Consider the following 26,865-nt stretch of genomic DNA (forward strand, 5'->3'; position numbering starts at 1 on the left):
TAATCCACCCCAGTATTATCCTTCGAACAACATGCGACCATCTGTCCAACCACTAGGTCACTCCCTAGGGCGAGCACCAGCACCCCAAAATTCTCGTGCGCCTTCACAGCATTTTCGAGCATCCAACAACCCTAGAAAACTGGGGCATGGAGGGAAAAAAAGACAAAGGAATAGTTTCGCACCAAACGGATAATCCTATACAAGACTATTTGAAAAGTTAAAATATTTTGTCCTAATTGAGCCGCTCCTTGGCTATACTCCGGACCCATATGCAAAAGGTTTTGATCCTAATGTACGGTGCATGTACCACTCTAATGTACAAGGGTATAGTATCGAAGATTGTCATGCTTCGAAAAGGGAAATGGAAAGAATGATTCAAGAAGGGATAATTATGATCAAGGACAGTGACAGGGTATGAGAATCCTCTTGGGAACTTGCTGACTGAAGTTAATGATATTAAAGTTGGTATGATAATATTGATATGGAACACAGTGGCTAGGATGTCGAGCTTGGTAATTGGAAAGACACTCCTTTCTTAGTTAGCCGGGGAGAAGTCTTGGTGGTTTATTTTGTTGTCATTTCTGTTGTCCGGGTTATTTCAGAGTTGTAATCCGGATATTGTCTTGTGAATCAAACCCTTCTATCATTTTATTTTGTCTAGTTATTTTAGTCGTAGTAACTTATTTAGTATTATCTAGGTTTGTTCCAGGGTTGTAACTTAGTTTATTTTGCTTGTTCTGTTGTCCAAACCCTTTCACTGTCTGTCTGATGCAATTTTCTATTTTCTGTTATTTCTAGTCATTTTTTGTTTAGTTCTCTTTTCCTTTTGTAGTTTTTTTCCTTTTGAATCTAGAGATATGACATGCACGCGTAATTCTCAGTCTGGTCTTAAAAGTTAGTTTAGTCATGAAGCAATGAAATAATTTTGAAGATGATAGGGATACTTGAGGAAAATAAGTACAGATTTGGACATTTTGAGATCTTTCTAACATCGTCCAAAAGCCATATTACAGTCCAAAAAAGACCTCCCAGATAATATTTGAGAGTGCCGAGTCAAACATATCAGGAGCATATGATATTTTTATCGTGGTTAATGCCTTGTCATCTGCAGAATCAGAGAAAAAAAAAGAAGAAAAGAAAATGAGAGAGTCTTATGGGTGAAAACCTTCACTCACCATGAGGCGATGGTAGGTTGAGAGAAAAAATAAAATGGGAGAGGCTTGATGGTGAAAACCCTTCGGGGTACTACAAGTCGAATAAGGATCGTGAATCAGATAGGATAATTTGAGCATTAAAGTCTAGTTTCACGACTCAGAGGTACAACAAGACTTGCTTGACAGATTAGGCCACTTAATCCAAAGGTTCATATCATGGTCATTAGAGTTGGTATCCATATCTGATAAGTTTCTACTTTGTAGTTTTCTTGTTAGGAATCATCTGTTTCCATTGTCATTTACTCTGTTCCTTTTGTCTTGTTTACTTCCTCTTCCTGAGTTTGTTTGGTTAGAACAAGTGAGAAATGACTTCAAAATTTTCCACCAGCTTTCCAATTGCATAAAACGGAATCTGGCTAGCACATCAAAGTGGCAAAGTCGAGAAAGAATAGTATGCACACTGAGTTGGTAATAATCAACATGCTTTGGGATTCATGTGAAATGCAAAGGTTCGATAAATGTCTATTCATGAGCACAATGCAATAGATAGAGGGATTTGGGGTTTGAACGGATTAGAGGTATTTTCTATGATAAGGGTGACAAAGAAAGTGGTCAATCAATAAACAAGCAAGGTCTTTCGAGTTGAAATCAAAGTTATCATGGGAAGTGAAGGAGCAATCACCCTCAAAGTCAAGGCCAAAAACCAACTACCATGTTTGAACTCATAAGTTTTATTTGTTTAAAACATGGGCAGGAAATTTCATGTTCTGGAGGAACCCCCCATGAGGAAAGCGTGCGCCAGATAGGTTCAACCGTAAATTCTTAGGACCCTCCTGGATAATGGGATTTAATTTAAAGTTTTCAAGACCCTCCTGGATAATGAGGTTAATTTCAAGTTCTGAGGACCCTCCTAGATAATGGGATTTAAGTTTAAGTTGTCAGGGTCCTCCGGGATAATGAGATTTAATTTCAAGTCCTCAGGACCTTCCTGGATAATGGGGTTTAGTTTTAAGTTTTTAAGACCTTCATAGATAATGAGATTTAATTTTAATTTTTAGGGCCCTCCTGGATAATGAAATTTAGCTTTTAAATTCTTATAGCTCTTTTGGATAACATAATTCGGTTAAAACTCACAGATGTTACCAGTATCAAATTGGAGCAGAAAAGTTTCTTTTGTTTTCGCTCTTTTGTTGTAATGACAGGCGCCCACCTGGAGAATAAGGGAATTCATTTCAATGTTCAGCATCAGGCACCCAACTAGATAACAAGGGAATTCATTTGCAGTTTCAGCATCAGGCGCCCACCTGGATAATAAAGGAATTCATTTTCAGTTTTCAGCATCAGGCGTCCACCTGGATAACAAGGGAATTCATTTTCAATTTCAACATCAGGCGCCCACCTGGAAAATAAGGGAATACATTTCAAGGTGGCATCGGGCGCCCACCTGGATAATAAAGGAATACATTTCAAGTTTTTGCATTAGGAGCCCCCTGGAAAACAAAGGAATACATTTCTAGTTGGCATCAAGCGTCCACCTATATGACAAGGGAATTTATTTCAAATTTTAAGTCAGCATCATGCGCCCACCTGGAAAATAAGGTAATTTATTTCAAAGTTTAAGTCAGCATCAGGTGCCCACCTGGAGAATAAGGGAATTTATTTCACGTTTAGGTTGCAGGCGCCTACCTGGAGAACAAGGGAATTTATTTCAAATTTTAATTCAGCATCAGGCGCCCACCTGGAGAACAAGGGAATTTATTTCCAGTATAAGTTGCAGGCGCCCACCTGTAGCTAGCAAGCGTCAAGGCTCAAATCGAAAGTCTGCATGAAGAACCATTCAAGACTCAAGATCAAGCTTCAGAAGACTTATAGATAGGGATCTTGTAACTCATAGCTGACAAACTTAGTTAGTCTTTTTCATTTTTTGATGCATAACAGGACCGCAAACCGTAACCTCGACGGAACGACACCTCAATCGGCTCTCCACCTCGGTATACTCCATCACTCTTCCTACTTCTGAACTATACGTGACCTGATTCCTTTATAGTCAAGGATTTGTAAGCAGCTTAGATATCAGGGCTCGGTGACATTCTCTTTTCTCTTAGTTTTTGGTCTCTCTTAATAAGGGTCAGGTCAAAAAACCTGTCCCGTCGTTCTTTGTCCGAAAACTCATCGCGTTTCCAGTCAAAGAGGGGCAGCTGTAGACATGTGATTTTTGACCATCCCCAAGATTTTACATATTTTAGCATATAAACATTAAGTTTAGGCCTAATATCACTATTTTAATTAGTTTTGGCTCTTTTACTTTATTTTGTCACAAAAATGAAAATTTAAAAAATATTTCTCTTTTATTTAGCTAATTGATATAAAACAGTTGCATTTTTAATTTTTAATTTTACTTTAATTAATTTGAAATAATTTCATAATTTTGTAGTTGTTATTGTAGGAATTAATATTTTTTAGTCTAGTAGAGTTAAAGGGCCATTTTTAAAGTTAAATTTGGCCTAATTCGGATCTAACGCATAATAAACCAAGCCCAATACCCCTAAAACCCTAGACTTAGACTTAAAAAGGACCATAATTTCCTAGACCTAGGGATCAACCGTTATTCACAATCTTGAACACCAAAAAGGGTGTCAACACCTTATTTTACACACACGAAGAGACAACCGTCTCCCCAAGCTCCCCATCTCCGATTTCTCACTCTAACTAAAGAAGAAAGCTATAGCCGCTGAACACACACATAGAACCCAAACGAGCACCCCTTCTTCGTCTAGACACCCTAAGCAGCGAGAACCTATGGAGACCCTTGAAGTTTTAGCCGTTTTGGAGACCTTCTCCAACAAAAAATCCTACAGACCTTAAGCTTGAAGATAAAAAACTAACGACCCTCCCTCCCACCTTTATTTTGCTCTATTTATTTACACTCTCTGAGTTGCTATCTCACACCCTCTAAGTTCCGACAAATCACGTATACAAGCTAGAGAGTTTTTCTTTCTTCGATTTCGTCTTTTCGTTTTGTTGACTATTTGACATGTGAACTCCTATATTGGAGACACTGCGTTAAGGATCGAGAAATTTTGATTCTGGGCGTGAGGAGTTGAGGGGTTTAGATCAGTTTTTTCTCATTGAAGTTGTGTTATGGAAGTTGTAGATTTGAGGTTGTCATTTATTGTTCCGACAGGTTCTGTTGTTGTGCTTGTTTCTTCGATCCAGTCCAATTTTCGGAATTCTCATTAATTTTTCATCGTCGGATATTCAAATATATGTGTAAACGATTCAGTTTTCATTTTTAAATTTATCAAAAGGACCCAATTGGAAGAATAAGAAAACAAAGCAGCTGGTTATTTTAGTTGGCTTTAAAATGACACTATGCAGCGTAAGTAATTTTATCCCTCTCGCTAAGATTCTGAAACTGAAAGACAAAAACGTGTTTGAGCTTTCAAAGAATTAAACTCTCTAGTTCGATCTCTACCGTTAAGGTCGTATCAAAATTTTAAATCGGAGCGTGCTTGAGTTCGTTGGATCGTGACAGTTCCGGTTTAAGTTTGAGGAACACATTCGGCTTAGATATAATTAACATCGAAAGGGTCCTTGCTCTAACTGAGGTTCAGTTCTTCAATCCTTAACTCATTTTGTTCTAGCTTAATGTTAATTGTTTGTTTGGAAGTTTGATCTTGTGATTTGTTTAATCATTGTCTATGGTTTTGAATCTATTCATTTAGTTACCTTTTCATATGTTACTCGAATTGGTTATAGTTGAACATGATTTTGTCACAGTATAGAAATTGGGTTGTTATTCATCAACTGAACTATGTCAAATTAGATTAAAGGGGCTCAGGTGCTAAATTTTATAAAATTGAGCTTTTAATAAACTATCGTGACTATGGGTACGGTTTCCATGGCATAGTCATGATACATTACCCCAAAATTTGAGTGCACGCTGGCGTAACTCAACCTCCAACTTCGAACAATAATAAAATGTGTATGTTGTAGATCGTGGGTACTATTCCCGTAACTCGATTTATAATCAAACAAATCCCATAGTTATTTTAAATAATTAAAAGCGGATGAAAAGCTAAAAATGCACAATTGGTTTTAAATATGTAATTAATCAGATAATTAGGCCAATAATAATAGTTTAGCGACCGTGTTAAAACTACGGAACCCGAGAATGCCTAACACCTTCTCCCGGGTTAACAGAATTCCTTACTCTGATTTCTGTGTTTTCGGACTGTAAAACAACGTCAAACTTTCCTCGATTTGGGATTTTAAACCGGTGACTTGGGACACCGTAAATTATCCCAAGTGGCGACTCTGAACTTAAATAAACAATCATGTTTCGATTATTGTCACTTTAATTGGAAAAACATCCCTATACCCTTTCCGAGTAGAAAAAGGAGGTGTGACAGTGTGTACTACCTATTGTTTAGAGCGGTTGGCATAGATTTATATCCAAGAGATTGTTCGCTTGCATGGCATCCCAGTTTCCATCATTTAAGACAGAGGTACTCAGTTCACTTTGCAGTTTTGGAGGGCCGTGTAGAGAGAGTTGGTACTTAGGTTGAGTTAAGCAGACCTTTTCACCCTCAGACGGACGGGTAGTCCGAGCGCACTATTCAGATATTGTAGGACATGGTGCGTGCTTGTGTCATTGATTTTGGTGGTACGTGGGATTAGTTTCTACCGCTCGTAGAGTTTGCATATAACAACAATTATCAGTCGAGTATTCATATGGTTCCATATGAGGCTTTATATGGGAGACGGTGTAGATCTCCAGTTGGTTAGCTTGAGCCAAGTGAGGCTAGGCTTTTCGGTACATACTTGGTGCATGATGCTTTGGAAAAGGTGAAGGTGATTCGGGAGTGGCCTCGTACAGCGCAGTCGAGACAAAAGAGTTGTGCTGACAGGAAGGTCTGTGATGTGTCTTACATGGTTGGAGAGAAGGTTATATTAAAAGTTTCACCCTTGAAGGGTGTTATGAGATATGGGAAGAAGGGTAAATTGAGTCCTCGGTTCATTGGGCCTTTTGAGGTGCTTTGAGGGATTGGGGAGGTGGCTTATGAGCTTGCCTTGCCACTCAGCTTGTCGAGTGTGCATCCGATATTTCATGTTTCTATGCTCCAGAAGTATATCGGCGATCTGTCTCATTTTAGCACGGTTTAGTTAAACGGTGATTTGACTTATGATGTGGAGCTAGTGGCTATTTTGGACCGTCAGGTTCAAAAGTTGAGATCAAAGGATATAGGTTCAGTGAAAGTGTAGTGGAGAGGTTGGTCCATGGATGAGGATACTTGGGAGACCGAGCGGGAGATACAGAGCAGATATCCTCACCTATTTGAGGCTTCAGGTATGTTTCTTGACCCATTTGAGGATGAACGTTTGTTTAAGAGGGGAAAGATATAATGACTTGGTCGGTCGTTTTATGAGTTACCACTTTGTTTCCCCCATTTTTGCTTCTTTATGTCTTGTTCAGCTGTATTATGTGGTATCAGGTTGGTTGGTTTGGGTTCGGAGTGGTTTTGTTGAGGAATGAGACACTTAGTCTCTTTTGAGTAAGTTTAAGTTGAAAAAGTCAGTTGACTTATGGGTAGAAGGTCTCAGATGTTAATTCTGATGGTTCGTATAACTTTGTTAGGTGATTTGGGACTTAAGAGCGTGATTGAAATGTATTTTGGAGTTCCATGGAAGATTTAGGATTGAATTGGCGAGATTGAAAATTTGGCATTTTCCCGTCGGCAGTGGAAATTTTGATATAAAGGTCAGATTTGAATTTGAAAGTTGGAACAGGTTTGTTGTGTCATTTTTGATATGCGTGCAAAATTTTAAGTCATTTGAATGAGGTTTGATAGGTTTTTGCATCATTTGCAGAATTCAGAAGATTAGAAATCCTTAGGCTTGAATCCGATGGTGATTTGATATTTTTATGTTGTTTATAGTGTTCAGAAGGTTGGAACAAGTTTGAATGATGTTATGGGATGTGTTGGCATGATTTGTTGAGGTCCATAGGGTCTCGGTTGAGTTTCGGGTGGTTAACGGATCATATTCGGACTTGAGGAGATAGTAGATTTTTTGGTATTTTTGTTGTAGAGAATTGTTCTTCGCGTTCATGAAGGGGGATTGCGGATGAGAAGGTATGGCCAGTGGAAGGATCATGAACGCGAGGAGTTGAATGCGTTCGCGAAGAGGAGTTGGAGCAGCTGGGGACCCCAGGAGTTGTTCATCGTGTTCGTGAAGGAGGGGTCGCGTTCGCGAAGGCTTTAGAAGCTGAAGCTTCACGTTCATGATAAGGAGCTCGCGTTCGCAAAAGAGAAATTTGAGAAGTGGAATTTTTGTGCTTTGCGAATGCGAGGCTTTGACCGTATTCGCGAAGAAGGGAGCACCTGGGCAGAATGTCTAAAAAGCCATCTTCGTTATTTTTAGGCTATTTCTCACCATTTTTAACGGCTTTGATACTTTCTGAGAGGGATTTAAGAGGGATTCGAAGGGAAACACTTGGAGGTAAGGTTTTTGAATTCAATACTCGATTCTATGGTAATTTTTAACTAATTAGACATGCAATTAGTGGGATTTAAAGGCAAAAATTGGGAAATTAGGGCTTTGAATTGGAGAGTTTAAATTGCGGATTTGAGGAGTCATTTGAGGTTTGATTTTCATATTCTTTGTATGTATGGACTCATGGGAGGATGAGGATTCTAGTTTTGCGATTTTTGTTGGATTCTGAGGCATGGTCCCGGGGGTCAGGTTTGGCCAATTTTAGGATTTTTGAGTTAATTTGATAATTTTCGTAAGGGTTTCATTCCTTTAGCATATACTGATGGTTATATACTGATTTTTGTCAGATTTAGGGCATTTGGAGGCCGAATGGAGAGGCAAGGACGTCGCGGGCTAGAGTTTGGCTTGGTTTGAAGTAAGTAACACTTCCAAACTTGGTTCTGAGGGTTTGAAACCTCGAACTATGTGTTCTATGATTACTATAAGGTGATGCAAATGCCAAGTGACGGGCGTGTGGGTGTGCACCGTAAGAATTGCGGCCTGGATCATTCCATGGCATCGCTTAGTGACTCTTTCTTGCTGAAATTTGTGCTGTAATTATATGATCAAGTTATTGAGCTGTAAATCATGCTAATTATCATGTTAAGGCTTCACCCAACACTGTTGAGACCGAGAGGTCATTTCTTGCTGTCATATCATTTGTTTAATTGATATTCTATACTCAGTCCTGTTCATGCATATTATATCATGCCTCAGTCTCGATTATTGTTATTTGACACATCATATCATTGTTCGGGCTGTATCATGACATTTTTAGCCCGTGTGTATGAGACTGGAAAGTGATGACTGTTTGAGGCCGAGAGCCTAATGTTGTGTGACAGTATGGGATCGGGTTGTACACCATAGCGAGATATTGATTATGCCTTCATTAGCTTGTTATAGCCCTTAGGCTGAAAGGAGCCCCTCCGGAGTCTTTACACCCCAGTGAGCGCAGTTGATGATATTGAGGGATGGATCTTCCCTAAACATGGATCTTGTCTGAAGTATTTATACCTGGAGATGGATCTTCTCTATAGGGTTGGAATGGCCTTCTCGGTACTGGATGACTGCGGTCAGCGATGAATATATATTCTGGGATGGATCTTCCCTGGGTCGGATGGCCATATACAGTATCGAGTGGTTGAGCACCCGTGAGTGGAGGTACACGGAACATTGATCATGCTATCTATGCATTACATAGAGATTTTCTGAGCTTTATACTCCGTTCTGTTCAGACTGCATTTATTTACTGTTGAGTTTTTACTTGAACTACAAGCATGTCTACTTTTCTGTAAAGTTTAATTGTATTACCTGTTGAGGTTTGGTTTGTCACTACCTATCAGTCCATAGTTTGGACTTGTTATTTACTGAGTTGGTGTACTCACGTTACCCCCTGCACCTTGTGTGCAGATCCAGGTATCTCAGGACACGGTAGCGATTGTTGACTATTGCAGTTGCGGAGTTCACAGAGATAGCGAGGTAGCTTCCTAGCGACCGCAGTTCCGTTTTTCTCCTTTTCTATCTTCCTATTAGTACTTTGTTGTTATTTCCAGACTGTTTTGGTATTTTCTTGTTTCAGAACTATTGTAGTGTCGCTCATGACTTAGTGACACCCGAGGGCGGGCTTGTATTTTTCCACTTTATTGATTTTAACTTTATTTCTTTATCGGATTTCAGTTGAGAAATGGTTTTACTTAATTTTTTAAAAGAAATGTGGATTAAATTGGAAATGTGTTAGCTGACATAGTTTCACGATAGGCGCCATCACGACTGGGTTGGTACGACTGGGTTGGTTTGGGGTCATGACAACTATGCGAACGCGAGACACTATACGTGATCGAATACCTTCGGAGAAGTTATTCACAGCGAACACAAGTGTCTGTGTGCAATCGCATGGGCAAATTCTAGGCAGAAATGGAATTTCACCTTTTGATCCCCAAACTATTTAATACACGACCTAGCTCATTTATAAAAATCTTTCTCTTATTTTCAGTCCTTAGACAAGAGAAGACAAGTTTTGGAAGCTAGGGTTCTTGCACACATACTTGGGTCTTGAAGATTTCAAGCTTTTGGTTGAGAATTTCTTACTCATTTGTGCTCATTTCTTCAATTCCTTGCTTTGTATTCTATATCTAAGTGTGTAGTATTTATTTCAACAATTGAATCTTGTTTATAGACGTATTCATATTTAAAGTGTGGATTAAAATTCTTGTTGTGCTTATGTATCGAACGATTTTTATTTATTATGAAGTGAGTTATTATTTCTTTTATTATTCTTGTTTTTTAATGTTTCCAAAAGGGTTAGCTAACCCTAGGACTCACCCATTAACTTTGAATTAATTTTGGAAAAGATAATTTGGGGATGGGAAAGATTAATTAACAAGAATTTGAGGCGTTAACCCTCACTTTATAGATTTTACCTAGTGATAGGATTAAACTACTTGTAGCCATAATACGTTGTGATTAATCTCTTTATTGTTTTAGGGATAATACAATTAGGAAGTCTTGTTAGTCTTTGGAAGAAGCTAATATAGAATTATTACCTGAGGCTAATTAACATAAACTCACTCATATTTGTAATATCGTAAAATACATTGCATCGTTATTTCAGTGTAATTTCTCATGTATCTATACTTGTAGACATTGATCATTTTACTTGCTTTCTAGGTTAGTTTATATTTTTGCATTTAGTTATGAATATTTTCTCAACACTTTTCTAAGTCTTTGGCTTAGCATAATAAGTGATAATTCTCTTACACGCCTAATCGCCTACATATTGTTCTCCGTGGGATTCGACCCCAACTCATAGTTAGGTGAATTATATTGCATGCAACTGTGTCCATTTACTTTTTAGTAGTGGATTTGGACATCATCAAAGTATTAGAGGTTGTTGATATTCTAATTATCCGGCAGGGGTTTTCCTTCCATGGTTTCTAGTTGGAATGAACCCTTGTTTTCTTTGCCTATAATTTTGTATAGTCTGTCCCAGTTGGTCCCAAACTTTCCATCTTGGTTATCCCCGCTTGATTGGGTTTTGTCTTTGAGTATGCAGTCCCTGATCTTGAGCGATCGGACCTTTGTCTTTTTGTTATAGTAATGCTCTTCTTGTTATTTCTATGCGACCATCCTTATGTATTCCATATCTCTTCGCTCATCGACCTTGTTGAGATATTGCCTCCTACTCTCATCATTGTTGATGCCGCTTTCATAGGAGTACCTCAGGCTGGGCTCTACGACCTTGACTGGTATAACTGCTTCTGTTCTATAGATTATGAAATATGGTGTCTCTCCTATGCTCGTCTTCGGGGTGGTTCTATGCACCCATAATACTTCTGGGTGTATTTCCCTCCACAGTCCCTTAACTCCTTCGGGTTTCTTTCTCATGATGTTCAGTATGGACTTGTCAGAGGATTTCGCTTACCCATTGCCGGCTAGGTGATAAGGAGTTGAAAATATCCACTTAATATGACATTTTTCAAAAATTCCGGTGGTTTTTCTTCCCGTAAAATGGGGCCCGTTGTCATAACTCATATCTTTGGCTAGGCCGAATCAGCATATGATATTTTTTCATATGAAAGCGATTACCTCTTGTTCATGCACTTCGGTAAATGCTCCTGCTTCCACCCACTTAGAGAAATAGTTAGTTAAAACTAAAAGGAATTTTACTTTGCCTCGTCTTAGTGGAAGTGGTCCCAAGATGTTTGTTCCCCATTTAATGAAAGACCATGGATAAGTCACAGAGTGGAGGTGCTCGCCTTCTTGGTGAATTAGCAGAGCCTATTTTGACATCTCTCGCATTTCTTCACAAATCCTAGGGCATCGTTTTTCATGGTGTACAAATAATAACCGACATGTATGAGGCACCTGAGGGGTGTTTGATCACCCAAGTGATTGCCGAAATGACCTTCATGGACTTCTTCGAGGACGTGTTGGGTTTGGTTTGGACCTAAGCATTTTTCCAAGGGACCACCAAACATTCTCTTGTATAAGTTGTTGTGAATGAGGCTATACCTGGCAACTTGTATTCTTGGTTTTCTGGCTTCGCCATTTGGGATGGTGTCGTCCTGCAAATAGTTTATAATGCAATTGCAGCAATTCTAAGTCAGATTTAAAAATTTTACCTCAATATGGTCCAAGGCCGAGCTGAGGAGGTGAACTACACTCTTTTTCTCAAGGGTTACACTTTTGATGGTGGCGACCAACTTGGCGAGAGTGTCTGCTTCGACGTTCTGATTTCGTAGTTTAGTTGAGCTGGCATTCGTAAAAACTGGGTAACAATCGCAGATCTCAGTCTGATTTGGAAAGTTCTAGTAACCTAATTGACTACGAGTTTAGAATCGCAGAGAAGCTTTAACCGCTTCGCTCCATACTTGATTTCCAATCTTAATCCTGCAATTACAGCCTCATACTCGACCTCGTTGTTAGTCATGTCCGGGCATCTTATAGATTGGAAAATTATCTCACCGGTGGGAACCTCGAGTACGAGTCCCGGCCCAGACCCACATGTAGTGGCGGTAAAGGTCCTGTGTCTGAAAATAAAATTGAGTGGCTTCCTTTTCAGCCTTTGTCATTACTATTGCTCTAAAGTTTGTGATGAAGTCAGCGAGTACTTGAAACTTTATCATTGTGTGAGGTTGATAAGTGATGTCGTACTCACTGAACTCGATGGCACATTTGGCCAGCCTCCTCGACAGCTCGGGTTTGTGTAATATGCTTCTTAAAGGAAACGTTATGACGATCGAGATTGGATGACATTGAAAATAGGGTCTAAGCTTTCGTAAAGCTATGATCAGGGCCAATGCAGGGTTATCAAGGTGAGGGTACCTTGTCTCAGCATCGACAAATGCTTTACTGATATACTAAATTGGAGATTGTGTACCTTTGTTTTCTTGAATCAAGACTGCACTTACAGATACTTTGGAGACGGTGAGGTAAACGATGAGGCGCTCCTCGGGTTCATGTTTTGAGAGCAGGGGTGGAGATGACAAGTACGCCTTCAGTTCTTGCAGATCTTGTACACACTGGGGCATCCACTCAAGGCCGTTTTCCTTTTAAGTATGCTAAAAAATATATGACATATATCGGACGACCGCGAGATGAATCTAGATAAAGCGGCAATTCGATCAGTCAGTCCTTGGACTTGCCTTTTAGGGGCCAATTGTTTTGGTATCCCGTCGAAAGCCTTCATTTGATCTAGATTGACCTCAACCCCTCGTTTTGATGCCAAGAAACCTAAATACTTTCTCGTGGCTATGCCAAATGCTCCTTCCGCAAAGTTTAATTTCTTTATGTACTTTCTTAGTATATATCCTCTGCCTTCACGGACTTAACTAGCATGTCGTCGATATACACCTCTATGGTTTTGCCAAGTTGATCTTTCAACATCTTTGTGACCAACCTTTGATAGGTTGCCCATGTGTTCTTCAACCCAAATGGCATGACCTTATAACAATATGTTCCCATATGGGCGATGAATGTAGTTTTCTCTTGGTTCTCTTCCTCGATGAGTATTTGGTTTTAGCCTAAATAGATGTCCAGTAAACATAACAGCTCGTGCACGACCATTGTGTCGATGAGCTGGTCGATGTGTTGGAGTGGGAATGAATCCTTTGGGCTTGGTTTATTTAGGTATTTGAAGTCCATGCACATCCTCCATTTATCGTTTTTCTTTTTGACCATCACCACATTGGCTATCCATTTAGGGTATTTTGCCTCCCTGATAGAACTGTTCGCCAATAATTTCTCTACTTCTTTGTTGAAGATATTATTGATAGAGGGGTTGAACTTTTGTCGTACTTGCCTTATCAGGGGTAGAAGGGGTCGATTGCGATTTCATTGGGGATACCTAGCATGTCTGCATGACTAAAGGCAAATAAATCTGTGTTAGTTATTAAGAATTGACTAAACTTACCTGTTTCTCGGATTTTGCAGCTGATGTAGGCCTTTTTGCTGCGGTCTATATGATCTAGTTGAACGGGATCAAGGTCCTCTATGGTTTATTAGGTGGCTTCATCCATCGCTAGATCCATAATGGTTTCCTCGAGTCTGCCTTGTGGCGACCTCGACCCTGCTAATTGCTATGCTTCCTTTTCTTTCTTTTGTTTTGAGTTGTCATGTTGTACATGGCAATTTGGTATCATTTCTGATATGCACGATATTCTCCTCATATGCTGAATATTCCCCAAGGTATTGGGAATTTGATCACTTCGTATAAATTGTAGGGAAGGCTCTCAAAGCATGTATCCATAGTCGTCCCACAATAGCGTTGTATCCGGTGTCCTGGTCCGTGATATGGAAAGTCGTCTCTAGAGTTACTCTCCTGGCGAGAATGGGGAGTGTGATTTCTTCCGATGTACATTCAGCTGCATTGTTAAAATCGGTTAGTGTGATGCAACATGGCACTATCCTTTCCTCGAGTCTCATCAGTGCGAGGACTCGAGGATGGATGATGCACGCTCCTCTCTTGTCATCTATCATAGTTCTCTTAACATCGATATCTAAAATTCGTAAAGCAACGACAAGTGTAGACAAATCAGCTAGTCAAGAAGTTACAGACAAATTAGTAGATCATGCAAGATAAATGTAGTAAACCCCAACATGGAGATTTCATCCTCGCAGTAATGTTATTATAATACTTGAGATATATTCAAATAGGAATTATGGTAGTTAAAGATACCGTATGAGTGTTACGGGGATAAAAGAAAGTGCCACTGGGAAGGCAATCAAAATATCAGTTGAAGCAACCCTACAAGCACAAGGGCATGGAGGTAAGAAACTACGAATAATTATAGGCAACGAAGGACATCAAAAGGTCCGTAATAAGCTTATAGCTTTATGAGGGTCAAGGGTTCTCCCTAAGTACTATAACGAAAAACTAGCTAAGGAAATAAGGAAGAAGGCTTCAACTTAAGCACATTGGCCTAAAGAGGAAATAGTCGTGTAACAACAGTCTCACAACGACATTATAAGCACTCCAAAGGAAAGTGGCACCTACTGTGACTAATGAACGGGATTAAAATACTCACATACGAGAATCACCTTGGGATGCTATAGAATATGGTTATTGAAGTACAGTATCGCCGCTAAGTGGATCAGGAAAGTTACTTCGAATATTGATTGATGTAACGTAAGCCCTAGGGGAAAGGTATTACGTAAGAAGTTTCAAGTTGTCAGTGGTATATTGTAGATCAATAGCGAGGTAAAACAACAATGGATGGACAAAAGTCACAAAGTATGAGATGAGATTAGATCGTCATTCTAATGATGAGCAGTAATGAGAAAGCATTAAAGGACTTAAATTTATAGATATGGAATAAGTAACGAGAGTAAGCTGAGATTTGATAGAAGACCTCAGCAACGGTAAATTAAAGTAAGAGTTGTGGTAGTAAATTCATACGGATTGCGAAACAGACCTATGCGATGTGATATGACAATATTTGTGAATTCAACAAAGTACCGAGCGAAGAACTTCAGTATACTCATAGATGCCCAAAGGGACATCTTATAAAGCTCTACATATGAAGCCTAGAGATTGGGCACACTTACAAGGTCAAAATTGTACAGGCTGCATGATGGAAGGTAGCAACAGTTACGAGATTGGAAGGATTCTGACTACAAGTTGTGGTGTGAGAACAAGGCCTAGGGGGGGGGGGGATGCCCTGGACATTGGACTTATTCACAGGACAGTTGCCTAGATGGCAAGGGAAGTTCTAAAGTATTTGGAAGATATAATTTATGAAACTGATAAGTGCATCAGTCAACATTCGAGGATGAATGTTCCAAAGGGGGGAATGATGTTACGCCCCGCAGCATTACGTCGATGCTATACTATGCAGTAATATATTACAATGATGTTACCCTCATATGTAATATATTACGGTGGTAATGTTACGCTTCACGGTATTAAGTTGCAACAGTGTTGCACCCAGCAATATTACATTACGGTGACGTCACGTTTCGCAGTATTAAGTTACGAGAATGTTGCACCCTGAAGTATTGTACGTTAAATTTGTCATACGGTAATTGACATCATTCCAAGCAAAATATTATGTGGAGATTATAAGGATTATGCTATTTTACAAGTGACTACTAAAGGTGAAAGGGGGAGCAAGTCAAAGGAAATAAATTTTCGTCCAAGTTTGGCATGTTGGGATAAAATACGGCTCGAGCTAAAATACTTGGTATTTTTGGACTAGTACCATATAAGGTACCATATGACCATGATAGTGTAATATATAAAGTATATATGAATTTTTTTGAAAATAAATAGAATTTTAAGTAATTTGTGATAGTTTTTAAATTATACGGGTAATAGATTAATTACCGGGTAACGAAACATTACCAGGTTAACCAATAAGCGGGTAAGATTAAATCCCTTCCCAAGAAAATGTGGCAGAAAGGCCACTACTTAAGGATGACTCATAAGGAATATTGGGTAGGTGGCAGAAACATAACTTGAAGTCTTATCAAAATAAGATTAAAAGCATTTGTCTTGTGGTTAAAACAAAGACATTCTGTCTTTACCATTTATCAAAATCATTGTTGTCCTTTGTTCAAAAGAAGTGGTGAGGCAGAAACATTTCAATTCAAAAGCAAAGGCTTCAATTAAAGCAAATTCGTCCAACTCCAACAAAATTCAAGCAAAGTTCATTCTAATTTCAGAAGCAGAAGCTTTGTTTTCTCTTTCCAACATATTTCACGGAAGTAGAAGCTTCACTTCGATCAAATAATTTAAGAAATAGGTATGTTAAGGATAAGCTTTTCCTTTATTTTGGTATGATCTCCTCATTATACAAGTTTGATAACGAGGCATAAAGAAAAAATCATATCCCGAAATTTACGTACATTTTGCTAATCTCGAAAATTGCATATATTTTCATAGTTTTGTAAGTTATAATATTCTCCTTATTGGGACTTCATATTTAGTTGATTATTTCCTTCTTCTAGTCAAGAGAGCAGAGAATTTACATATATACAGTATTAAAAGTATATTCATCACCATCGAGCTATAATCGATGGGCAAGCCCCTATTGGGCAACTTCTGATTAGATGATAAGTTATATACCGAGCCTACTGTGGCCGAACACTTATGAGCGAGCCTAGTTGGTCGAGATACAGAGCCTAGTATGGCCGAGCACATATGAGACAACCTACTACGGGAGAGCAGTTATATGTAAGTTATATACCGAGCCTACTGTGGTCGAGCGCTTATGAGCTAGCCCAGTTGGTCGAGATACAGAACCTAGTATGGCCGAGCGCCTCTGAGCGAGCCTACTACGACAAATCAGTTATATATATATATATACACACACCGAGTCTTATAGGGCTGGACAACTATTTTACTTACTATATTGAAAGAGTTGAGTCAGTATCAACATGTAAGCATTCCCAGAATTCAAATATGAAACCTTTAATTACAGATTTTACGGTGAAACTAATCTAAAGCTAAAATCTTCTACAGTTAGATAATTAACGAGAGGCATTGGAGATATTGTATTACGATTTCAATGATTTTGAATAACGTGAACAATTTTTGAAACACTACAAGATTCATTAATCTTTTCTTCTTTAATTTTACAATATTGTTACCAAGAACACACGAAAAACTAAACTAAAAATTAACATAAACAAAGAGATAATTGTATACGATTTCGTGACATTGCAGATCGAACTGTTCTTAGCAGAAAGTTACCAAGAAACTTTTGATTTTATATGTCTTATGCACATTAATTGTTAGTATGATTTCCAAATGTTAATTGTTGATATATTTTAATAGATACAACACCTATTAGAGAGGATCAAAGGGTGTTTTCATTTTGTGGCATAACTTTACTTGACAACCTCAAGGGTGTCTTCAGATTATCTTTGACTTTCAGCTACTTGCAGTTATTATATTATCAGTTCAGTTTCAGCTTTCAGTATATTGTCTTACATACTCTGTATATTATTTTGTATTGATGTCCATTTTGCCTGGGGACGCTATGTTTCATGCCCTCAGGTCCAGACAGACAGGTAGAGAGCCCTCCAAGTAGGCTATCATCTCAGCGGAAGATGTTGGTGCATTCAATTTGCTTCGGAGTTGCGTATTTGGTTAGTATGATTTGGACGTGTATTGTTTGGTATGGCGGGGCTCTATCCCGACCTTTATGACATTTATGTATGCTTAGAGTCTTGTAGACATATGTGGTGTACGTGAAAGATTGTACGACCTTGTTGGCCTATGTTTTGAGTTTATAAATGATCATGTTGTAATAAGATCATGTTGACCTTGTTGGCCTATGTTTATGTATGCCCGTATGTCACGTGTATATGATGATGTAATAAGAAAGATACGTTACGTTGGTACTCGGTTGAGTAAGGTACCAGGTGCCCGTCACAGCCCATCGGTTTGGATCGTGAGAAAAGTGGTATCAGAGCAGTTCTGTCCTAGGGATGTCTACAAGCCGTGTCTAGTAGAGTCTTTTTTTATGGGTGTGTCATGCACCACACTTATAATCAGGATGCTACAGGGCATTTAAGATTGTTACTCTTTCTTCTTAATCTAAATCGTGTGGTAGATCTCAGTCATAGGAATTCAAATTCCTAAATCCTATTCGCAATAAGGCGATACCTATATCTGGAAAGAAGGTTGGAAAGAGAGATTGTTGTGGAAAAGCTGAGTCAGAGGAATTGAATTTTTGTATAATGCCTACGATAAATAAATGTGAGGTCTTTAGCAGATCATGGGTGTACTGAAAGGTGTAAGCTTCTTGATAAGAATCCTTAAGGCAAGAATGCCTATCCATCTTTATGGTGAAAGACAATGAGAGATTAAGAAGATAAATACAAGTTTCAACAAGCAAAAGAAGCAAGATGAAGAAGGGTACGGGGCACCCAATTAATGAAGGTTAACGGAGTTTATAATTGAGGTAGAGGAACATAAGCTTTTTGAGTTATATTCAATAGTAATAGAGGTATACACAATTGGTCGCATCCCATTCTATATATGACCTATGGAGGTTAACATAAGTAGCATAAGAAGATATGATCGATGAATTGTTCGCGTCCCTAGTAGAACGAAAATGTTGGGCAACCCAAAGAGCTAAGGGATGGAGCAAGGGGAGACAAAAGCAAAATATTGTTTTGTTCAAGTTTTCAAAGTAAAGCAATAGACCTAGATGATTAGCGGGAAATAAGAACAAAGTTAATAAAACATTATGAGCAAGATGTGATACATGGATGACAAAGGTAGGTAAAAAAATGACGACAGTATTACATAGTCTAGTCAAGTGAATGAAGAGAAAAGAGGTGACATGCCTTAGGACAACAAAAGATTATACGCCATGAAGTCATATTCTCATTTTAAGAAAAAAATTCGTGACTCTAACATGATTGCCAATAGGAAAAGCTAGACCCCAGAATAATAGAGATCAATATGGACTGGTGAACAAGATAAACTAAACATGAATTAGGGCCTGAGTGATTTGATAATATTCAGCATCATGAGAATTTCATATTGCGTTCCGGCAATAATAGAATGGACAATAGAAGAAGATCCATGACAAATTCAGAGGATGGTCATTTATAAAAACGCTTCCCTAAAGCAAGCAATGTGAGCAAAGTTAAGTTTAAGGGACCATATGTGCCACTTACACTAAGTGTCACCATTGCGATTGAGGAATTTTATTATCCTTGGTACATAAGGATTACCGCAAGGTGAGTAAGGGTCATTGATGATGCGAAGGGACGCCAAAGATAGAGAGGAAAAATATCTATAGGCAGGTCGTCGTAGTTCCAAGTCTTAGTACTTCCCTAAAGGGGAGAATATGGAATGATAAAGGAAGAATGCGATAAAAATGAGAAAGGAATGAGATTTCACTTATCCGAATCCTACAGTTATGCTATGATTCCATAACGTTACGTAAGCACGATGTCAGAAAAAGTAAGTAAGGTTCTTGCCCGGAAGGTTATTGATAAATAATGAACCAGTGCAAGAGGTAAGTTAGACAAAGGAAATAACCTAAGAGAGATTACGTGGAATATGGATATGAGAATGGGTCAATGAATAGTTGGTAGTTGATTCAGGAAGAGCCTAGTCATGGCTAGACAAGAAGTTACAGACAAATCAGTAGATCATGCAAGATAAATGTAGTAAACCCTAACATGGAGATTTCATCCTTGCAGTAATGTTATTATAATACTTGAGATATATTCAAACAAGAATTAGGGTAGTTAAAGATACCGTATGAGTTTTACGGGGATAAAAGAAAGTGCCACTAGGAAGGAAATCAAAATATCAGTTGAAGCAACCCTACAAGCACAAGGGCACGGAGGTAAGAAACTACGAATAATTATAGGCAAGGACGGACATCAAAAGGTCTGTAATAAGCTCACAGTTTTATGAGGGTCAAGGGATCTCCCTAAGTACTATAACAAAAAACTAGCTGAGGAAATAAGGAAGAAGGCTTCAACTTAAACACAACGACCTAAAGAGGAAATGGTCGTGTAACAACAGTCTCACAACAACATTATCTGCACTCCAAAGGAAAGTGGAACCTACAGTGACTAATTAATGTAATTAAAATACTCACATAAGAGAATCACCTTGAGATGCTATAGAATATGGTTATTGAAGTACAATATCACCGCTAAGTGGATCAGGAAAGTTACTTCGAATATTCCTTGATGTAACGTAAGCCCTAGGGGCAAGGTATTACGTAAGAAGTTTCAAGTTCTCAATGGTGTATTGATCAATAACAAGGTAAATCAACAATGGATGGACAAAAGTCACAAAGTATAAGATGAGACTAGACCATCATTCTAAAGATGAGCAGTAATGAGGAAGCATTAAAGGACTTAAATTTATAGATATGGAATAAGCAATGAAAGTAAGTTGGGATTTGGTAGCAGAACTCAGCAATGGTAAATTGAAGTAAGAGTTATGGCAGTAAATTCATACGGACGGCTAAACAGACCTATGCGATGGGATATAGCAATATTTGTGAATTCAACAAAGTACCGAGCAAAGAACTTCAGTATACTCATAGATGCCCAAAGGGACATCTTATAAAGCTCTACATATGAAGCCTAGAGATTGGGCACACTTACAAGGTAAAAATTGTACAAGCTGCATGATGTAAGGTAGCAATAGTTACGAGATTGGAAGGATTCCGACTACAAGTTGTGGTGTGAGAAGGAGGCGTAAGGGGGGGAATGCCCTGGACTTTGGACTTATTCATAGGACATTCGCCTAGATGGCAAGGGAAGTTCTAAAGTATTTGGATGATATAAGTTATGAAACTGATAAGTGCATCAGTCAACATTCGAGGACGAATGTTCCAAAAGGGGAAATTATGTTACGCCCTCACAGTATTACGTCGATGTTATACTCTGCAGTAATATATTACGATGATGTTACCCTCAGCAGTAATATACTACCGTAATGTTATGATTCACAGTATTAAGTTATGACAGTGTTGCACCCAACATTATTATATTACGGTGATGTCACGCTTCGCAGTATTAAGTTACGACGATGTTGCACCCTGAAGTATTGTACATTAAATTTGTCGTAAGGTAATTAACATCATTCCAAGTAAAAGATTATTTGGAGATTATAAGGATTATGCTATTTCACAAGTGACTACTAAATGTGAAAGGGGAGCAAGTCAAAGGAAACAAATTTTCGTCCAACTTTGGCATGTTGGGATAAAGTACGGCTCGAGCTAAAATACTCGGTATTTATGGACTAGTACCATGCAAGGTACCATATGACCATGGTAGTGTAATATATAAAGTGTATATGAAGTATTTTGAAAATAAATAGAATTTTAAGTAATTTGTAATAAATTTTAAATTATGCAGGTAATAGATTAATTATCGGGTAACAAAATATTAACCGGTTAACTAATAAGTGGATAAGATTAAATCCCTTATCCAAGAAAACGTGGAAGAAAGGCCACTACATAAGGATGACTCATATGGAATATTGGGTAGGTAGCAGCAGTAACATAACTTGAAGTCTTAAAACAAAGACATTCTGTCTTTACCAATTATCAAAATCGTTGTTGTCCTTGGTTCAAAAGAAGTGTTGAGGAAGAAACATTTCAATTCAAAAGCAAAGGCTTCAATTGAATCAAATTCGTCCAACTCCAACAAAATTCAAGCAAAGTTCGTTCTAATTTCAGAAGCAGAAGTTTCATTTTCTCGTTCCAACATATTTCACGGAAGCAGAAGCTTCACTTTGATCAAATAATTTAAGGAACATGTATGTTAAGGCTAAGTTTTTTCTTCATTTTGGCATGATCTCGTCATTATACAAGTTTGATAACGAGGCATAAAAAAAATTCACATCCCGGAATTTACGTATATTTTTCTAGTCTCGCAAATTGCGTATATTTTTCTAGTTCTGTAAGTTATAATATTCTCCTTATCAGAAGTTCATATTCAGTTTAATATTTTTTTCTTCCAGTCATGAGAGTAGAGAATTTACATATATACAGTATTAAAAGTATTTTCATTACCATCGAGCTATAATCGATGGGTAGGCCCTTATTGGGCAACCTCTGATAAGATGGTAAGTTATATACCGAGCCTACTATGGCCGAGCTTTTATGAGCGAGCCTAGTTGGTCGAGATACAGAGCCTAGTATGGCCGAGCACATATGAGACAACCTACTACGGGAGAGCAGTTATATCTATACCGAGCCTACTGTGGCCGAGCGCTTATGAACGAGCCCAGTTGGCCGAGATACAAAGCCTAGTATGGTCAAGCGCCTATGAGCGAGCCTACTACGGCAGAGCATTTGTATATATACACCTATGAGCGAGCCTACTACAGTAGAGCAGTTATATATATATATATATACCGAGCCTTATAGGGCCGGACAACTATTTTACTTACTATATTGAGAGAGTTGAGTCAGTATCAGTAGGTAAGCATTCCCAGAATTCATATATGAAACCTCTAATTATAGATTTTATGGTGAAACAAATCCAAGGCTAAAATCTTCTACAGTCAGATAATTAACGAGAGGCATTAAAGATATTGTATTACGATTTCAATGATCTTGAATAACATGAACAATTTTTGAAACACTACAATATTCACTAATCTTTTCTTCTTTAATTTTACAATATTGTTACCAAGAACACACGAAAAAATAAACTAAAAATTAGCATAAACAAATAGATAATTGTATACAATTTCGTAAAATTGCAGAGCAAACTGTTCTCAGCACAAAGTTACCAAGAAACTTTTGATTTTACATGTCTTATGCACATTAATTGTTAGTGTGATTTCCAAATGTTTATTGTTGATATATTTTAATAGATACAACACTTATCAGTGAGGACCAAAGGGTATTTTCATTTTGCGGCATAACTTTGCTTGACAACCTCAAGGGTGTCTTCAAATTATTTTTGACTTTCAGATACTTGCAGTTATTATATTATTAGTTCAGTTTCAGCTTTCAGTATATTGCCTTACATACTCGGTACATTATTTCGTACTGACGTCTTTTTTGCCTGGGGACGCTGTGTTTCATGCCCGCAGGTCCAGACAGATAGGTCGAGAGCCCTCCAAGTAGGCTATCAGCTCAGCGGAAGATGTTGGTGCACTCCATTTGCTTCGGAGTTGCGTGTTTGGTTAGTATGATTTAGACGTGTGTTGTTTGGTATGGCGGGGATCTGTCCCGACCTTTATGACATATATGTACTCTTACAGGCTTGTAGACATATGCCTTGTATGTGAAAGATTGTACGACCTTGTCGGCCTATGTTTTGAATTTATAAATGATCATGTTGGCCTATTAGGCCCGTATGTCACGTGTATATGATGATGTAATAGGAAAGATATGTTACATTGGTACTCGGTTGAGTAAGGTACCGGGTGACCAGCATGGCCCATTAATTTGGGTCGTGATACTAGTGAAGGGGGATTTGGCTGTCCTGGGCGTTCCCAACCTCTCACCAAGGTTTTCCTGCCTTTGTCGTTGAGCAACTCTTTGAGGTTCCCTTGCGGCAACATGTTTGCCACCTCTAGTCAGGGCGATTCAATCTTCTATTTTATGTCTACGTTTTTGGTCGAACTAGTAGAGGGTGTCAAATTTCCTTATGTTTGGGTCCGACCTCATCTTGGGCGGCCACTTGACTTTTGTTCTGAGCTTCTTAAGAGTGTAGACCACTTTTGTAGGTGATACACAAAAATTGTGAGCAGATAATAAGGAGGGCATACCTCAATCATTCTTTTGAGTGTTTGGTCTCGGCCTAGAAGGGCCATCTTCTTAGCAGAAAAAGGGAGTCGCGACACTATGTGGTCTCTTCTCGTACTATGTCTGCGCTCATTTTTGGGCTCAGCTCAGATTGTATCGAGGTGAGCCATCGAGTTGGTCTATTGAGGTTGTCGTCATCTGCTCTGACCTAGGCACAGTAGGAATTATGGATCTCATCCTAAGTAGCCGGTGGATGCTTTATTAGTCGATTTAGAAGCTTTTTGGTCGCCCTCGAACCTTCTCTACTTAACCCATTTGGAAAGGCTTCCATGACTATCCTTTCGAAAACATTTGGCAAGGTCATCCTCACCCTATTGAATCGGGCGAGGAAGTTCTTCAATCCCTCTCCTAGGGATTGCTTAATAGTGAAGATGTCGTTTACTTTTGTTTCAGCTTTCTTGGCCCCGACATGGGCTGTCAAAAAATTGTCTGCTATCTCCTCAAATGTTTCTATAGAGTAGGTTGGTAACTGTGAATACCATGTCAACGCCCCTCCAGTAAAGGTTTCACCAAATTTTATTAGCAAGATTGAGGACACCTGCTCTTTGGTGAGGTCGTTTCCTTTCACAATGGTAATGTAGTGAGTGACATGATCTTCGGGGTCAGTTATCCTCTCGTATATTCTAAGATATAGGGGCATCTTGAAGGTCTTTGGTATGAGATGTGGGGTTGTTTCCTCATTGTACTATTGTTCCAAAAATCTTCTTACGTCTCTCTTTGATAATAATTTAGGGGCACCTAGTATTTTGTCAACCCGTTCTTGGTGCTCTTTCATTTGGTCTTTGAGTGTTTTGCTCGACTTTTCCATTTTCTCCATTCTTTTTAATGTGGCTGCGAGGATGCTTTCACCAGCATTGTCAGTAATAGTGTGAGTATTACATGGAGTAGGAGGGTCTGCTTGGTCATTTTGTTCATTCCCACATTACTCCATGGATTCTCATGATTTCTACGGTCGAGCATGGAGCTTGTTTACCGAATATGATGACTAGAGTATCAGTTAGACATGCTTTGAGGAGATTTTTCATAACAGGTGGTGCCTCTTCTCCCATGGACGTGGAGGCTCATTTCCCATTTGGTTTTGTTGTGCTACAGAAGAGGGCAGGCGACCTTTCTCGCCTGGGGGAGGCAGTAGGCGTCATTCTTTACCTTATGTATCATAGCCTTCATTGATGGAGTTCATGGGGTTAAAGGGAACGTTATCTGTTTCCCGAGTTTCATTTCCTTAGTTATATGCCATGAAAATTTTTGTACGCACAAAGAGGGTAGATAAACCTTGTGGTTTGTTAGATTATTAAGTCATGTGAGTTGTAGATCTAGTGGAAACTAAATATTGACTGAGATAATCCCCATAGACGGTGCCAAACTATTTTACCCAAATTTTAGATCTAGGTTTAAACAATTAGATTTTCTAATAAAATGGAGTTAATCTTAGCCAATATTAATATTTTAAAAAAATTAACTGACTTTGTAGAAAAATATCGCAAGTTTCTTCTAAATAGCAGTAAAGGGGTGACAATAAACAATATTTAATGCACCACGAACAAAGAGAATAACATATAATAATAAATGATATATAATGGCATTTATGTAAATAAATGCAAGTGAGGTAATCGAAAAAGGGCGAGATTCTGTGATATTTATCTTGACAATGGTAAATGATTGATGAGTCTTTGAATATTTAAATTCTCCTTGAATCGTGGAGAGAAGTTAGACACAGATCTGAAGAAAATGTATATTTTGTTTGTATGTAATAAAGCAAAAATCTTCAAAGGATATCACTATGTTGTTCTTTATAATAAATGTCCAATCCCCCTCTATAGCTACATATCTTTCTATTTATAAAGGTACATGGGCCAAAAATATTCTAATAGTACACATGGGAGAATATCCCCTAGAATATTCTCCATAATGTCTTATCTCTAAAACTAGCCGTTACTGCCCTTCTAAAATGTGTGCTCGTCTTGGTCCTTTTATTTAGTCAGCTCGACCTTGTCTTCATCTTCATCAGATCACTTCGACCTCATCTTCGTCCTTTGTTGAAAACACATTGATGACGCATGGAAGCCTTCGAAGGTTTTCTCAATGTTGACTTGGTACACATATAATTAGGATAATTTTTAACCCATACAGTTTTCTTGACTTGGAATGACTTGTGGGTGGCTGTCTTCGATAGAAAAAGTTGCAGCAAAATATAATCAAACTTTTATGTCACTTAATAAAAAGAGGTGTTTATTTGGTCACTAGCATATTTAAAGTGTTTATCTGGTAGTTGATGTCGACTTTAAGTGTCCGTCTATATATTTCGCCAAAAATTACTTATCTTGCATGGGGCCAAAAGCAGCAAAGGTAAAGATGGTGTTGACCTGAGTAGTTTTGGTTTTGATTATTGATAAAGGAACACATGCATGAACCAGTTCCATGGAAACTATGCACAGGTTATGATCGGATTCAAGCAAAAGACATACACATGCAAAGGATAAGTATAAGTGGTTATTTTTTATATTCCCTTAACAAAAATGCTACATATTAAATAAGGAGAAGGACTCCTTACTTGAAGAGAAATCTATCCAAGATAAGGAAAGGGTTAGAAGTTGAAGATAATTAGAACTCTTCCACCAAGGAAGAGTAAAGCATTAGAACTCTTGTTAACCCTTATTCTACTAACTCTATAAATTTCAATTGTGTTCTCTATTACAGGTGACACACACACATACAAAAGTCAAAGCCCGAACAAAAGTTAAAGCACAAATTGAGAGCAAAATAACAAGGTATTGTGTGAGCAATTCTTGTGAGATTCAAGAGTGTGATCCTAAAGCTACACGAACCAGATTGAAGAACAAGTTCCATAAAGTTTTTTATTTCTCTTTCTTTCTAGTTCAAAGTGTAATAGTCACTCTGAGGTGTACCTTTCAGATTTCTTAAAAGCT

The 26,865-nt window shown here is 38.3% G+C and overlaps 1 long non-coding RNA gene across 1 annotated transcript; it reads left to right on the plus strand.

Annotated features, from left to right (window-relative positions):
• Window positions 1-16,135: 16,135 nt before the first annotated feature.
• On the plus strand, window positions 16,136-18,032 carry LOC142182559 (uncharacterized). Its single transcript, XR_012711368.1, has 2 exons — window positions 16,136-16,429; window positions 17,686-18,032. It is a non-coding gene; the product is annotated as an uncharacterized LOC142182559 (long non-coding RNA).
• Window positions 18,033-26,865: the final 8,833 nt, after the last annotated feature.

Source organism: Nicotiana tabacum, chromosome 7 (genome assembly GCF_000715075.1).
Source record: "Nicotiana tabacum cultivar K326 chromosome 7, ASM71507v2, whole genome shotgun sequence".
Classification (NCBI taxonomy): Eukaryota; Viridiplantae; Streptophyta; class Magnoliopsida; order Solanales; family Solanaceae; genus Nicotiana; species Nicotiana tabacum.